A 17,263-nucleotide genomic window follows, 5' to 3' on the forward strand; every position below is an offset into this window, starting at 1 on the left:
GACGCTTCACCATATTTGGTCCTAAGGGAATGCATTGTGGAGTTGTTATTAGATGATGGGTTGCTAGAGTGACATAAGCTTAAATCCTAGTTTATGCGCTATTCCGTAAGGGACTGATTTGGATCCATATGTTTAATGTTATGGTTAGATTGTTACCTTAATTCTTGTTTCGTAGTTGCGGATGCTTGTGAGGGGGTTAATCATGAGTGGGAGGCTTGTTCAAGTAAGAACAGAACCCAAGCACCAGTCCACCCACATATCAAACTATCAAAGTAGCGAACGCGAATCAAACCAACATGATGAAGTAACTAGTTGAAATTCCCGTGTGCCCTCAAGAACGCTTTGCTTATTATAAGAGACCGTTCCAGCCTGTCCTTTGCTATAAAAAGGATTGGGCTACCTTGATGCACTTTATTTACCATTACCGTTACTTGTCCATTACAAATTATTTTACTATCAAACTACTTCTTACCAACAATTTCAGTGCTTGCAGAAATTACCTTGTTGAAAACCGCTTGTCATTTCCTTCTGCTCCTCGTTGGGTTCGACACTCTTACTTATCGAAAGGACTACGCTTGATCCCCTATACTTGTGTGCATCAAGACTCTTTTCTGGCGCTGTTGCGAGGGAGTGAAGCGCTCTTGGTAAGTGGAAATCGGTAAGGAAAAAAATTATATTACGTGCTGAAATTTATTGTCACTTGTTACTATGGAAAACAATCCTTTGAGGGGTTTGTTCGGGGTATCTTCACCTCGACCAAAAACACAAAGAGTTTCCCCTCAACCTACTGCACCTACTGAAAATATTAGTTATGAAATTCCTTCGGGTATGATAGAGCAACTGCTAGCTAATTCTTATGCAGGAGACGGAACGAAGCATCCCGATATGCATTTGATACATGTGGATGAAATTTGTGCATTGTTTAAGCTTGCAGGTTTATCCGGAGATGAAGTTAACAAGAAGGTTTTACCTTTAACTTTGGGGGTAAAGGCATTGACATGGCATAGGCTATGCGATGATATTGGATCTTGGAACTGGAATCGATTGAAATTGGAATTTCACCAAAAAAATTATCCTATGCATCTAGTTCATCGTGATCGGAATTATATATATATAATTTTTGGCCTCGTGAAGGAGAAAGTGTCGCTCTAGCTTGGGGGAGGCTTAAGTCAATGTTATATTCATGCCCCAATTATGAGCTCTCAAGAGAAATTATTATTCAGAATTTTTATCCTCGACTTTCTCGTAATGATGAATCCATGCTCGATACTTCTTGTGTTGGTTCTTTTATGAAGAAGATTACTGAATTAAGGTGGGATCTTCTAGAAAGAATTAAACGCAACTCTGAAGATTGGGAACTCGAAGAAGGTAAAGAGTCAGGTATTAAGCTTGACTTTGATTGTGTTAAATCTTTTATGAATACCGATGCTTTTCACAAGTTCAACACTAAATATGGACTTGAAGCTGAGATAGTAGCCTCTTTTTGTGAATCATTTGCTACTCATGTTAATCTCCCTAAGGATAAGTGGTTTAAATATCATCCCCCTATTAAAGAAGAAATTAAAGAACCGGTCATAGTTAAAGATGAAACTATCATTTACAATGTTGATCTAGTAATTCCAACTGCTTATATTGAAAGACCACATTTTCCTGTTAGGATAAAGGAACATGCTAAGGTATCAATAGTGGTTCGCAAAAGTAATATTGAAGAACCTAAACCCTCTGAACAAATTAAAGTAGAACCTAGTGTTTCTATGGTTAAAGATCTCTTGGTCGATAATATTGATGGGCATGTTATTTATTTCTATGATGAAGCAACTAGAATTGCCAAACCCGATGAAAAAGATAAACATAGACCTGTTGTTGGCATGCCTGTTGTCTCAGTTAAAATAGGAGATCATTGCTATCATGGTTTATGTGATTTGGGTGCTAGTGTGAGTGCTATCCCTTTTACTTTATACCAAGAAATTATGAATGATATAGCACCCACTGAAATAGAAGACATAGATGTTACTATTAAACTTTCTAATAGAGATACCATCACACCACTTGGGATTGTTAGAGATGTTGAAGTCTTGTTTAGGAAAATAAAATACCCTACTGATTTTCTAGTTCTTGGATCCCCACAAGATGACTTTTGTCCCATAATTTTTGGTAGACCATTCTTGAACATTGTCAATGCTAAGATAGATTGTGAGAAAGAAACTGTCAGTGTTAGTCTTGGTGATGTATCTCAGGAGTTTAATTTCTCTAAGTTTCATAGACAACCTCATGATAAAGAATCACCTAGTAAAGATGAAATAATTGGTCTTGCTTCTATTGTCGTACCTCCTACTGACCCTTTAGAACAATATTTGCTAGACCATGAGAATGATACACACTTGCGTGAAAGAAATGAAATAGATAAAATATTCTTTGAACAACAACCTATACTTAAACACAATTTGCCTATAGAAACTCTAGGAGGTCCTCCTCCACCTAAAGGTGATCCTGTGTTTGAGTTAAAGCAATTGCTAGACACTTTGAAGTATGCTTATCTTGATGAGAAAAAGATATAACTTGTTATTATTAGTGCTAACCTTTCAGAAGACAAAGAAGAGAGCTTATTAAAAATTCCAAGGAAGAGACGTGGTGCTATTGGATATACTCTTGATGATCTTAAGGGCATTAGTCCCACTCTCTGTCAGCACAAGATTAATATGGAACCTGATGCTAAACCCGTTGTTGATCACCAACGACGATTGAATCCTAAGATGAAAGAAGTGGTAAGAACTGAAATACTAAAGCTTCTAGAAGCAGGTATAATCTATCCCATAGCTGATAGTAGATGGGTAATTCATGTTCATTGTGTACCTAAGAAAGGAGGTATTACTGTTGTTCCTAATGATAAAAATGAACTCATCCCACAAAGAATTGTTACTGGCTATAGAATGGTAATTGATTTTAGGAAATTAAATAAAGCCACTAGAATAGATCATTACCCTCTACCTTTTGTTGATCAAATGTTAGAAAGACTATCTAAGCACACACACTTCTGCTTTCTTGATGGATATTCTGGTTTCTCTCAAATACCTGTTTCACAACCTTATCAAGAGAAAATCATTTTAACTTGCCCTTTTGGAACTTATGCTTATAGACGTATGCCCTTTGGTTTATGTAATGCACCTACTACTTTTCAAAGATGTATGACTGCTATATTCTCTGATTTTTGTGAAAAAATTGTTGAGGTTTTCATGGATGATTTTTCTGTTTACAGAACTTCTTTGGATGATTGCTTAAGCAACCTTGATCGAGTTTTGCAGAGATGTGAACAAACTAATCTTGTCATGAATTGGGAGAAGTGCCACTTCATGGTTAATGCAGGCATTGTCTTGGGGCATAAAATTTCTGAACGAGGTATTGAGTTGGATAAAGCTAAAGTTGATGCAATTGAGAAAATGCCATGTCCTAAAGACATTAAAGGTATTCATAGTTTCCTCGGTCATGCTAGTTTCTATAGGAGGTTTATTAAAGACTTCTCTAATATTTCTAGGCCTCTTACTAATCTTTTACAAAGGATGTTCCATTTTTTATGATGATTATGTAGAAGCCTTTGAAACACTTAAGAAAGCCTTAACTTCTGCACCTATTGTTCAACCACATGATTGGAACTTGCCTTTTGAAATTATGTGTGATGCTAGTGATTTTGTTGTTGGTGTTGTTCTAGGACAAAGACTTGATAAGAAATTAAATGTCATCCATTATGCTAGCAAAACTCTAGACAGTGCCCAAAGAAATTATGCTACTACTGAGAAAGAATTTTTAGTAGTTGTGTTTGCTTGTGATAAATTCAGATCTTACATTGTTGATTCCAAAGTAATTGTTCACACTAATCATGCTGTGATTAAATATCTTATGGAAAAGAAAGATGCTAAACCTAGACTCATTAGGTGGGTTCTCTTTACAAGAATTTGACTTGCATATCACTAATAGGAAAGGAGCTGAGAACCCCTGATATGTCTCCAACGTATCAATAATTTATGAAGTATTCATGTCATGTTTACAACAATTTTATATGGTTTTGGTATGATTTGGATGGAACTAACCCGGACTGACGCTGTTTTCAGCAGAATTACCATGGTGTTGTTTCTTGTGCAGAAATAAAAGTTCTCCAAATGCAACGAAACTTTTTGACGATTTTTTTGGAACAAAAGAGGCACTAGAAGCTTCGTGGGAGGGCCAGAAGAGCCACGAGGTGGCCACAACCCACCGGGGCACGCTAGAGGGGCCTGGCTTGCCCAGGTGGGTTGTGGTCACCTTGAGGCCCATCTTCGCGTGAAACTAATGCCCAAAAATCCTATAAATACAGAAACCCCCAGAAATAACCCTAGATCAGAAGTTTCGCCGCCGCAAGCCTGTGTAGCCACGAAAAACCAATCTGGGCCCTATTTCGGCACCCTGCCGGAGGGGAAAATCATCACCGGTGGCCATCTTCGTCATCCCGGCGGCCACCATGATGAGGAGGGAGTAGTCCACCCTCGGGGTTGAGGGTTTGTACCAGTAGCTATGTGTTTAATCTCTCTCTCTTTTGTGTTCTTGAGTTGGCACGATCTTGATGTATCACGAGCTTTGTTAATATAGTTGGATCATATGGTGTTTCTTCCTCTCTATCTTGTTGTGATGAATTGAGTTTTCCCTTTGAGATTTCATTTTATCGGATTGAGTACTTTTATGGATTTGATAGCACTTGATGTATGTCTTGCTATGAATACCCGTGGTGACAATGGGGTATCATATTTATTCACTTGATATGTGTTTTGGCACTCAACTCGCGGATTCCCGAGGTGACATTGGGGTAGTCTATGCATGGGGGTTGAGGCACGTTCTCGTCTTTATTTCTCCGGTAGAAATCTTGGGGCACTCTTTGAGGTTCTTTGTATTGGATTGAGTATTATGAATCTGAAATTGTTTTATGCATATCGTATAATCAACTTATGGATACTGACTGCATAATAAAGATTGCTATCATAAGGGGCAATATAGGGTGATGTTCTTTTGCATTATGGGATTGTGCATACAAAACCAAAAAGATCATGACAACCTCTGCTTCCCTCTGCGAAGGGCCTATCTTTTACCTTTCAGTATTTACTTTTATGCAAGAGTCAATAGTATACCTCCTCATTCAACCTCAATTATTCTCTAGTTGGCAAGCATCATGTGGTGGGGAAAGATCTAGGCACATATGGCCAGTCAAATATATTTGATCATGATTTATTATTGTTGACAATTATCTCTGTGATAAATGAGTTGGGAGGCGAAACATTAAGGCCATATCTTTCTCTGTGTTCGATGGATGCCATTTATTCTTAAAATATGATTTGAGTACTAGCAATTGATAACCCACAAGTATAGGGGATCGCAACAGTTTGCGAGGGTAGAGTATTCAACCCAAATTTCTAGATTCGACACAAGGGGAGCCAAACAATAGTTGAAAGTATTAGCAGCTGAGTTGTCAATTCAACCACACCTGGAGATTAATTTTCTGCAGCAAAGTGATCAGTAGCAAAGTAATATCATAGTATTGATAATAGTAGTAGCAGCAACAGTAACAGTAACAGTGATAGCAGTAATTTTGTAGCAAGTGTAACAGTGATGATAGCAGTAGTAACTTAGCATTAATAATATAGGATAAATTCGTAGGCATTGGATCAGTGACTTGTTGGATGATATTCATCATGAGACTGCTATAACCTAGGGCGATACGGCACTAGCTCCAGTTCATCAATATAATGTAGGCATGTATTCCGTAAATAGTCATACATGCTTATGGAAAGAACTTGCATGACATCTTTTGTCCTACCCTCCCGTGGCAGCGGGGCCCTATTGGAAACTATGGGATATTAAGGCCTCCTTTTAATAGAGAACTGGAACAAAGCATTCACACACGGTGAATACATGAACTCCTCAAACTACGGTCATCACCGGGAGTGGTCCCGACTATTGTCACTCCGGGTTGCCGGATCATAACACTTAGTAGGTGACTATAACTTGCAAGATCGGATCTAGAACATGGATATAATGGTGATAACATAAACGGTTCAGATCTGAAATCATGGCACCCCGGCCCAAAGTGACAAGCATTAAGCATAGCAAAGTCATAGCAATATCAATCTTAGAACATAGTGGATACTAGGGATCAAGCCATAACAAAACTAACTCGATTACATGATGAATCTCATCCAACTCCTCACCGACCAGCGAGCCTACAAAGGAATTACTCACTCCCGGTGGGGAGCATCATGGAATTGGCGATGGAGAAGGGTTGGTGATGACGAAGAACAAATATCCCCCTCTTCGGAGCCCCAAACGGACTCCAGATCTAGCCTTCTGATGTAGAATAGGAGGTGACGGCGGCTCCATCTCGAGGATCGTGATAATTCTTTCTCCCTGGTTTTTTTCTGGAAAAATAGGATTTTATAGCGCCGGTTTTAGGGTCTGCGGGGCCACCAGGTGGGGACAACCCACCTGGGCGCGCCAGGAGAGGGGGGCGCGCCCTGGTGGGTTGTGCCCATCCAGGTGCCCCTCTCCGGTAGACCTTAGCTCCAGAAATTCTTATTTATTGTATAAAACTTCCTCGCAAAGTTTCGTTCCATTCTGAGAACTTCTATTTCTACACAAAAACAACACCATGGTAGTTCCGCTGAAAACAGCGTCAGTCCGGGGTTAGTCTCATTCAAATCATGCAAATTAGAGTCCAAAACAAGAGGAAAAGCGTTAGGAAAAGTAGATACATTGGAGACGTATCAACTCCCCCAAGCTTAAACCTTTGCTTGTCCTCAAGCAATTCAATTGATAAACTGAAAGTGAAAAAGAAAAACTTTTACAAACTCTTTTGCTCTTGTTTGCATAAATAAGCTTAAACAACACCCAAGTTTTTAGCCAACATTATAACTAACCATGCCGACAATAACTCTTAAAGATTATATTAACTCATATCAATGACATAATCAGCTAGCAAGCGATAATAAGATATCTCAAACGGCAGCACATTGTCACAACAACCATAATATAATATGAAAATAGTGGTATCTCGCTAGCCCATTCTAAGACCGCAAAACATAAATGCAGAGCACCTCCAAAGTTCAAGCAGCGACTAAACATTGTAATTCATGGTAGAAAAGATCCAGTCATGATGCACCCAACATTAGCTACACACAATGCATAAGTCATGACAGTTGTGCTCTCAGGTTCAAGTGCTTGTTATAGAAGGTCATGACACAACATAAAAGTAAATAGATAGTCCCTTCGCAGAGGGATGCAGTGATTTGCAGAGGTGCCAGAGCTCAAATTTTACACGGGATAGATCCAAGATAAATCATTATCCACTCCCAGCTACTTATGCATCGCATGAGAAACTATAATCTCTAATTGTCATTGCAAACATGTTTAATCATAATGGGCTGAATCATGGATACTAGGTTAAACATATTTACACAAATAGAACAAGTCGACCTCATACCCGTTTCTCTCTGCCACGGCCAGTTCATCGAATGTCGTCATTATTGCCTTTCACTTGCATGACCGAACGATGTGAAAATAATAATAGTGCAAGAGTGTCGTGGATTAAGCTGGAATCTGCAAACATTTTATTCAACAGGAGAAGACAAGGTAAAATGGGCTCTTTATTAGATCAACAATTATTCATATGAGAGCCACTCAACTTTTCATTGTGGTCTTCTCCTCGGTACAACTCGAATAAAAAGAAAAGATATTCAGAGAAACACACTGGAATATTTTTGGAGTTTTTGGTTTTCTTGAACAAGCAAATAAAAGGGAAAAGCAAAAACGAGAAAAACTATTTACACAGGAAAGCTCCCAACAAGCAAAAGAAGAACAAGGAAACCTTTTTGGGTTTTCTTTTTAATATTACTGCTAAGCATGCATAGAAAGTAAACTAACTACAACTAATTTTTTTTTTAAGTTTTTCAAACACACAAGAAGAACACGAGAAAATAAATTTAAGCATGGATGATACAATGAAAAACTATGAACACCAACTAATGGAATAAGTGAACAGGAGTGTAATGTCGGTGAGAAACACGTACTCCCCCAAGCTTAGGCTTTTGGCCTAACTTGGTAGTCAATCAGTAGCCTGGATGGTAGTAGGGGTACTGAGGAGCGGGCATCCACTCTTCCCACTGCTGAGGCTCCTCCTCTGCCTCTGCAGCAGCCTGAGCGTTCTAGTATGCGGTGATGTCCGCAGGCATGATCCTATATCCGCCCCTGGCAACAGAATCAAAGAAGGCAGGAGCAGGCAATGGAATAATATCACGAGTTTCAATGCTAAAAACCAAGTTATATGGAATAGGGATGTCAGGGGAATTGTTATCAGTGAAATGGTGGTGATCGATGGCTGCACGATCTAGATAAACTTTGGTAAGAGGGTAATCATGATGGCGTATCTCAACATTAAAGTGAGCCGCCAAATGAATAGCAAAAATCCCACCATGTATTTTACCCTTGGACTTATTAATGTGGAGGCGACGAGCCACAATAGCTCCCAAGCTGTAAGTGTTGTTGCCTTCGAGTGCACGACATAAAACAACAAGGCAATAGCTCCCAAGCTGTAAGTGTTGTTGCCTTCGAGTGCACGACATAAAACAACAAGGTCTGGTGAACTGAGTGCACCCACCTTCTCTCTAGCAAGCAAGCATTTTGCAATGAAAAGAGAAAAGTAATGAACAAAAGGAAAATGCAAGCCAGCGGCGGTGACAGCTGACACCCCTCTCTCATCTCCCACTGTCAAGGTGCAATAGAAGGTCTCAAACTCCGCCGCCCTAGGCTCGGCCCATCAGAAGGGATCATGCATATGTCACAAAATTCAGCAAGTGGTATCTGATGATTTTTAGCATATAAATCAAAACTTACTTCAGGAGGATTATTCCTAGGAAGGAAAGTAAAACTTTGAACAAAGGCGTTTGTGAGGATTTGATGCTGTTCACACTCATTTGCGATGAAGTCGGTGAGACTGGCATTAGCAGCATATTGTGTGAACTCCTGAAGGCTTCCAGCCTCTTCCATGAACTGGGTGTGCGGCCATTCGCACGGCCGTACCTCTGCCAACCTCCGAGGATGGAGATCACTGTCAGAAGACTCCCCAATAACACCCTTGGAGTTCTTCTTGGAATCAAACTTCCTAAAGACATTCATGGTTTTCCTATGAACAAAAATTCTGAAATTTTTAGTCCACAATTTTTTCTCAATAAAACTTCACAAAATTGGTAGCAACTACTCATAGGGACACATAGAGGCCATAGCAAGCATTCAAACTACTTAGAACTCTAAGAATTCAACATGCAAGCTCATCTACAACAGCACTAAGAGTAGCTAATTATTCAAAATATAAACAACTAAAACAAAAACTAATTGGACAAACGGTGGAGTCACATACCAAGCAACAATCCCCCGAAACAGTTTCGGAAACAGAGCTTCGAGCAAAGAGATTGAAATCCGCGGGTTTGAGAGCAAGAACACGGGAGAGTGAGCAATGGAGTTTTTTTTCTGGAGGTGAGTGATGATGTGGTGTGAAGAGATAAGTGAGGGGGCCCACGTGGGGACCACAACCCACCAGGGCGCGCCCTGGTGGGTTGTGCCCCACCTCAGTGGCCTCCCACATCGCCTCTTTGCTCTATAAATACCCAATATTCCAAAAACCCTAGGGGAGTCGACGAAAATCAATTCCAGCCGCCGCAAATTCTAGAACCACCAGATCCAATCTGGACACCATCACGTAGGGGTTCATCATCCTCATTGGTGCCTCTCCGATGATGCATGAGTAGTTCATTGTAGACCTACGGGTCCGTAGTTAGTATCTATATGGCTTCCTCTCTCTCTATTTTGATTCTCAATACAATGGTCTCTTGGAGATCTATTTGATGTAACTCTTTTTGCGGTGTGTTTGTTGGGATCCGATGAACTTTGAGTTTATGATCAGATCTAGGTTTTTATCCATGAAAGTTATTTGAGTCTTTTGATCTCTTATATGCATGATTACTTATAGCCTCGTATTTCTTCTTCGAATCTTTGGTTTAGTTGGGCCGACTAGATCGATTTTTCTTGCCATGGGAAGAGGTGCTTTGTGATGGGTTCGATCTTACGGTGCTTGATCACAGTGACATAAGGGGAAACGACACGTATGTATCGTTGCTATTAAGGATAACAAGATGGGGTCTATTTCTACATAAATAGATCTTGTCTACAACATGTCATCGTTCTTATTGCATCACTTCATTTCTCCATGAACTTAATACACTAGATGCATGCTGGATAGCAGTCGATGTGTGGAGTAATAGTAGTAGATGTAGGCAGGAGTCGGTCTACTAATCTTGGACGTGATGCCTATTTAATGATCATTGCCTGGATACCGTCATGATTATTTGAAGTTCTATCAATTGCCCAACAGTAATTTGTTTACCCACCGTATGCTATTTTTCTCAAGAGAAGCCACTAGTGAAATCTACGGCCCCGGGTCTTTTCTTTATCATATTTGCCTTCGAGATTTATTTCTATTCGCTTTTATTTTCAGATCTATATTTCCAAAAACCCAAAATACTTTGCTGCACTTTATTTTATTTTGCGTTATTTGCGATCTATTTATCCAAACTATTATATTTTTATCCCGTCAACTCGACAATTTCTGGCACCGTTACCCGAAAGGGATTGACAACCCCTTTAACACGTCGGGTTGCAAGTATTTGTTCTTTATGTGTAGGTACCGTTTATGTAGTGTTGCGTGATTCTCCTACTGGATCGATAACCTTGGTCTCATCACTGAGGGAAATACCTACCGTCATTGTGTTGCATCATCCCTTCTTTGGGGAAATACCGACGTAGTTCAAGCCGCATCAAGTGCCGCCACGTGTTAGACCACCTCCCCCCAATGAAGAGGATTATGAACCTCATGTTAACCCAGGCACATATGAAGGAGAATTCTTCCAAGAAATACGTCTTTCCAAAAAAACATTTCAAGACCCGCTCTACTTCACCCTAGAACATTGAAGTAGACAATGACAGTGAATCCGACTTCACCCCTGTGCCGGAACAGGAAGAGTCGTAACAAGAAGAGGTTACTGCTGCGGATGACCTGTCAATGCTTGAACGATTACATAAAGGAGGCCTTCCACATGTTGATGCCGCTGAACCCGATGAGCACGTCATTCATGATAGAGATGATGATGATGCATTTATTGATCCCGAAGCATATATAGACGATCAAGATTATTATTAGTTCATGTCAGGTATTCAATTTTTATTATATACATATATATTATTAGTTCATGTTAGGTATTCAATTTTTTTATGTTGTACATGATGATGATACATTTAAATTATATACATATTATTATTCATGTCGGTATTTAATTTTTTTATGTTGTACTAATTTTGTTTACTCTTTGTCATGGCAGGTGTTGAAAGATGGTGGGCGCAGATCGAGAGCACTCCGAGGCTCCTTCTTTGGCGGCACGTGGTGGGAGGGGTACTTCCATTCCACCCAGTCTCTCCGGAGAGCGTTGCTCGACAGTATGTAGACACCGGTGGGTGCTTCTTCGTCTGTGCCGTTGCCCACCGGGAGAGGAGGTCGGGGGAAGAAGAGAGCTAGTAGAGGTGCACGTGGCCACGGGAGAGGTAGGCAGGCTGCTACGCCTTCCTCGCCGCCACCCCCAACTGATTCACCCGAGCACAAGACTGCTAGGGTGGACCCGTCTGAGGAGGAGGCTACGCGGACTCTTGTCCACGAGCCTCGGGTTGACGGGCCTTTGGCCCACAAGACTCCGGTCCCAGAGGCTTCGGCCCATGAGACTTCAGCCCACGAGAGTCTGGACCAAGCTAAGTCCTAGGAGACGTCTGGATACCTGGCCGGATCTGCCTGAGGGGCCGAGTGGCCATGCTGATGGTGGCGGGGATCAGTTTTCTGATAGCGAGGGTGAGGTTGTTGAGGAGGGCACCGTCTACCAACATGGTAGTACACGGCTCCCGCCCGTGCCGGTGACCCGCGAGCAGAGGTGGTTGATTAGGCCTGATGGGGAGAAGTAAGTGCGTTTACTCTTTTTTAACCTTTTGCCTTCATGTTTCTTCAAATATCTAATGCGTTGGCCTTGTCATACTGCAGGGGTTGGATACACGCCAGGATATCCGCAGGCCCAACCAAGTCCTTGATGTGATTTGTCGCCAAAACTTCCCGGGGTTTGTCACGTTGCCCGGTGAGGGTCACACTACAAAAAAAAGACACATCCGTGACATTTTGGGCCGAACGATTTTTTTTCTCTCATGCTTATGACACTTCTATCACGATAATTGTGAAAAAAGCACGTATCATCATAGATGTGGTGGGCTCCTACTTCTATGACAAAAAATCATGACAGAAAATGGGCTTTTCGTCCTAGGCGGGATGGGGACGCAGCTGCATGACATTCTTTGGGCCGTCCATGACGGAAAAAATTATGGTAGAAGCGAGGGCGAGGAAAATATCGGGGAGTTTCCGGTTACAGTGGGTGCTCGGGGCCGAGCGATGCATGGAGGTTTGCGCGTTTCTCTCATACACGTACGCGCGTGTGTTCGAGGCGTTGGGCTCTAACTGAACCCGAGTGTCATGGAATTGTCACGGCAGATGTCCTAGCAGAAGGACTTAGTCGTGGAGCCATCACAACTAGGTTAGCTTAAAGGGGTTAAACAGGACAAAGGACACGGGGAGTTTATACTGGTTCGGCCCCTTGTGGTGAAGGTAAAGGCCTAATCGAGTTTGAGGTGGTATTACTTAGGTTTTGATTACCAGGGAGCAAATACGCTTGACCTAGTTCTCGATCTCTTGTTTCTTGTTCTGAACCGCTGCCGGGTCGTCCCTTTATATACACAGGTTGACGCCCAGCGGCTCACAGAGTCCCAGCCGGCTCATACACATTGTGTCCGGCTCGGTGACTAACTACACATGCCTTATAGTACAAGTCATACATATATGGCGGTTTACACCTGTGGGCCTTAAGTCGCCTTTGGGCTTCGGGCCTTCAGTAAGCCTGCTTCGTGAACTGCCATCTTCAACATCTTCATGGGCTTTGTTATTATGAACCGCCAGTGGTATGACCCGGCCCCTCCTGGGCGGGTCATACCCAATAGTTATATCCCTAACATTAGGCCCCAGGTTGATGTGAACTTGTTCATATCAATCTTTCAACACTTCGGAAAAATCCTTCTTCATTTGCTCTTGCAAGATCTTGTAACCCGCCATGACGTCATCTCCTAGAATTGCGATAACCCATCGTGACGTCACCTGTCATTAACATTACGCGAGGCCCAAATCTTTAATATATACTCTCTTTTAATAAGCTCCCGAAAATCGAGGCGTCTATTCTGTCGCATATCCATTTTTTGGCCTCCTCAATTCCCGCGCATGCCACTTATCCTTTCGACGTTATAAATAGGGCCAGGGGTCCCTTTCACTTTCCCCCCTTGCCTCCTCGTCTCTGTCTTCCACCTTGCGTCGCCTCAGCGCCCGAGCTCCGCCGCCGCCGTCGACCTTTGCCACTGCTTCAACAACGCCCGCTGCATCAACCTGAATCAACTAGAGTTCGTCTGTGCGCCTCCGCTGTTCAACAGCTCTGGTGAGTTCTCCTCCTTCCTCTTCCCATAGATCCCATTAGGGTTTCCACGAGTTCGTCGGATTTCATCTTCGTCCTTCACCATAGCTTGTGATTTTGATTCAAACCTAGTACCCCTCCTGCGCGGTGGTAATCGTGGTGCTCATTTTTGCTATTAGAGCATCTCCTTTTACATAAGAAATCCAATATACTCATATGAACTGCTCAAGTACTGCAATTGAGGTCTAAATATTTTCCTTTATCTGAAGTGCCGTAGATCCAAAATCATAGCATCAGTCTGTGAAATCTGTTTTTCCAACACTTAGCAATTTTGCCACTCTCAGATCTGTAAATCAATAATTGTGTGGACGGCTTAACTCAGAAATCGTAACCCGCCAGGTATCATTAGTCCCCTCTTAAGCCGCCAATAGCTCATCTTTATAACGTCAATGCCATCTTCCGGTTTACCACTTATGCATGCTTCATTATACTGACCTTTTTATGCTTCTTATTTTCAGTGGCCAGGCCAAACCCAGCAAGAAGGCAAAGCTAAATAAGCCGGCCGACGACGTCAACCCGTCTGAGCCGGAGCAACAACAACCAGAACTTTCTCACCCAATTGCTGAAGATATTGTTGATGATCCACCACCTCAAGACCATGAAGTCTCCACAGACCGTATAGATACTGAGCCGACCATCTCTAAGCCGCCAAGCCCAGTTAAGCCTCTTGAAGAAAAAACTGACGATGTAGTCGTCACCGGGTTTGGTTTCACGGCACCGGGTCACCCCACTGTCTTGTATAAACACATCACCAAAGAAGAAATTTCTGCTGAAGATAAAGGCAAGTGGAAGGTGGACTTAGAGAGCTACGCTCAGTTCAGCGCTCAAGACATCCATTCCGGTTATTTAAACCGTCTATACACCAGCCGTGACTTCGAAGCCGGCTTGGTTAATTTGATGAAGGAACGCTATGAGGTAATTCAATCACCATTCTTCTTTCATAATTACCTGTCTATCAGCCGCCAAGTCTATAGGATATGATAAAGTTTGAATATGTTGTAGACTTTCCAGTTGCCATAAAGAATCGCGTAGTATCACTAGTAGCCCCCAAGGGCCAGCTTGAATCATCATGTTAAGCTGAGACTTTAAATAGTAGTAATGAACTTTGCATCCGTAGCCCCCAAGGGTCGGCTTAATCAGTGATGAATAAGTCGGGACTAATCATCCTGTTTAAAATTAACAACTCAATCTGTAGTCTTTATAAACCGGATCACTTTATTTGTCCGGGTCATAAATTTGTCTTGAAACAGAGCAATAGGCATTAGCCCCCAAGTGCTAAGGAAAATACTTGTATTGTGCTTGGGACTTGCAAAAAATTTTCTTAAAAAAGAGCAATATGCATTAGCCCCCAAGTGCCAAGAGTAATACTTGTATTGTGCTTGGGACATCAAAGAGTAATCATGATCATAGTCTTGTCCGTGTGTGCTTATGTCACAGGTTGAATTGACTGAAAAAGACTCACAGCTTAATGATCTTAAGGCCAACATCAAAACTAAGCAATCGGAGACATCCAAGGCCAAGTCAGAACTGAAATCTGCTTTGGAGAATATTGAGCAGCTGAAACAGAACTTCAACTCTGACAAAGAGGGCTGGGAAACTGAAAAAGCAGCTCTATTGAAGAGAGCAGAAGAAGCTGAAGCCACGCTTAAACCAGTGACTGAGGAGTTATCTGGCTTAAAGCAACAGATTAATATTATGTCATCAGCCATAAGAACATGTCTCCCTTGCATCTTAATAATCATATTATAAACGGCCGCCGGCTTACTCATAACTTTACTGATATAGGTTCTCGGAGCGCCAAGTTGGGCTCAGATATTCGTGTCCGGCTTAAAGTTGTCTACACTCTTGTAGAACATCTATATATCAGCGCCCAACGGACCATTGCTGCTACACTGCACAAGAAATCTCCCTCGACACTTATCAAAGACACACTGGAGCAGTTACCCGTGCTGCCCCGAAGGATTGACGACTTAAAACGGGGAGCTGCCAGAACCGGCGCTTTAACTGCCTTGAGCCGGGCAAAGGCATGGCAAGCAGATCTTGATCCTGAAGATTTGGCCAATGGCTGCCCTAGCGTTAAAGAAGACGGAACTGCCTTCAGTGCTGATGATTTTGTAGAAATAGCAAGAGCAATGTGCCCCTTAGCGAGTAAGCTGGTTGATGAAACCAACCTTGCCACATACCAGGTGGCTTATGACGCTGGAAATAAGAAAATGAGAGCACCGGTTCACCAGCCAACGGACCTCATCCCGCCGATTCGTAAGCATACCTTCGCTCCTGATATCGATCCATCAAACCTTATTGATGATGAAGCTGTGTTTAGAGCGTTGACCGGTATCAACTGGGCTATGCCTGACTTCCAGCTGATGGATAAGCAAGGAGCTGAAGATGAAGAAGAGGATGCTTCAACCCGCCAACAGTCATGAGCCGGTTTATCAAGCAGAATACTTTGCTGTGTTGACATCTCCAAAATACTTATTCTCGTTGGGCCATCAGATGCCTTGTAATAGGCTAGTTAAACTCTTCATCTGCCATGCCATCGTGCATGTTTTGTTTTGCATGATACTGCTGACCCGCCAATGGAAGATCTGCCACTTATGCTCATGATTTCATCAACTATGTGTACCAGATTTATTATTTTACCTGCACACAAATAGATCACAAGTACTCTGGCGGTTTACCCCAGGGCGGGTCATAATACCCTATAGAAACTAGTGGTGACTAAAAGCAGTCCATAACCAAGGCCGGTTCAATCATAATCTTATATAGACATAACAAAATATCATACCTGTGATATTTTCTCACACTACCGGCTTATCATACATGTGCAGTAAGGGTTACAACCCAAAAGATTGACATATACCGCCGTATGCAGCAAGGGGTAATCCCCCAATACTTAGAGCACAGCGCGTCCAAGTATATAAGATCATGATACCCTGGCGACTTATAGTCCAAAGCCAGGCCGAGTTAATAAACTCCGGATAGATTCTTATGTGAACGATAAGGCAACATAGCCCTCATTGGTTTTCAACCATGTATTAACATGTCACAAAAGATGAACCTCAAAAAATGTTCAAATTGAATATAAATCCAAAGACAAAAACAAGGCTTTCACAGGCTGCCAAACCTTCAAATCAAGTGCTTTCAAAGGGCCGCACAGTCGCTGAGTTAAACCTTCACTTAACCTTATAAGCCGGGCCTCATATGACCAATCGTCGTTTTAACTTTGACAAGTTCAGGGTCTGTATAAGATTGACCTGTCAAAAGTACGGCGAGTCATTCCAGTCAATCTGGGCGGAGTGGCAGACTTAAAAGGCAGGATAACCCGGGTTTTTAGGTGAATACACCTGGCTTCCAAGTCTATTACAAGGGTCATAAAAACTCTTGTCTGTTGAGCAAAGAGCCCCTAAGTAATATTTCATTCCAGGCGTACAAGCCGGATGAATAGGGTAATCATAGCTATGCACAATGAGCAGGAAGCCCCCAAGTATTTAGTAATCATGGCGTACAAGCCGGATCAAGAGGGTAATCATAGCTATGCTCAATGAGCAGGAAGCCCCCAAGTATTTAGTAATCATGCGTACAAGCCGGAT

This window comes from Aegilops tauschii, chromosome 2, assembly GCF_002575655.3.
Source record: "Aegilops tauschii subsp. strangulata cultivar AL8/78 chromosome 2, Aet v6.0, whole genome shotgun sequence".
NCBI lineage: Eukaryota > Viridiplantae > Streptophyta > Magnoliopsida > Poales > Poaceae > Aegilops > Aegilops tauschii.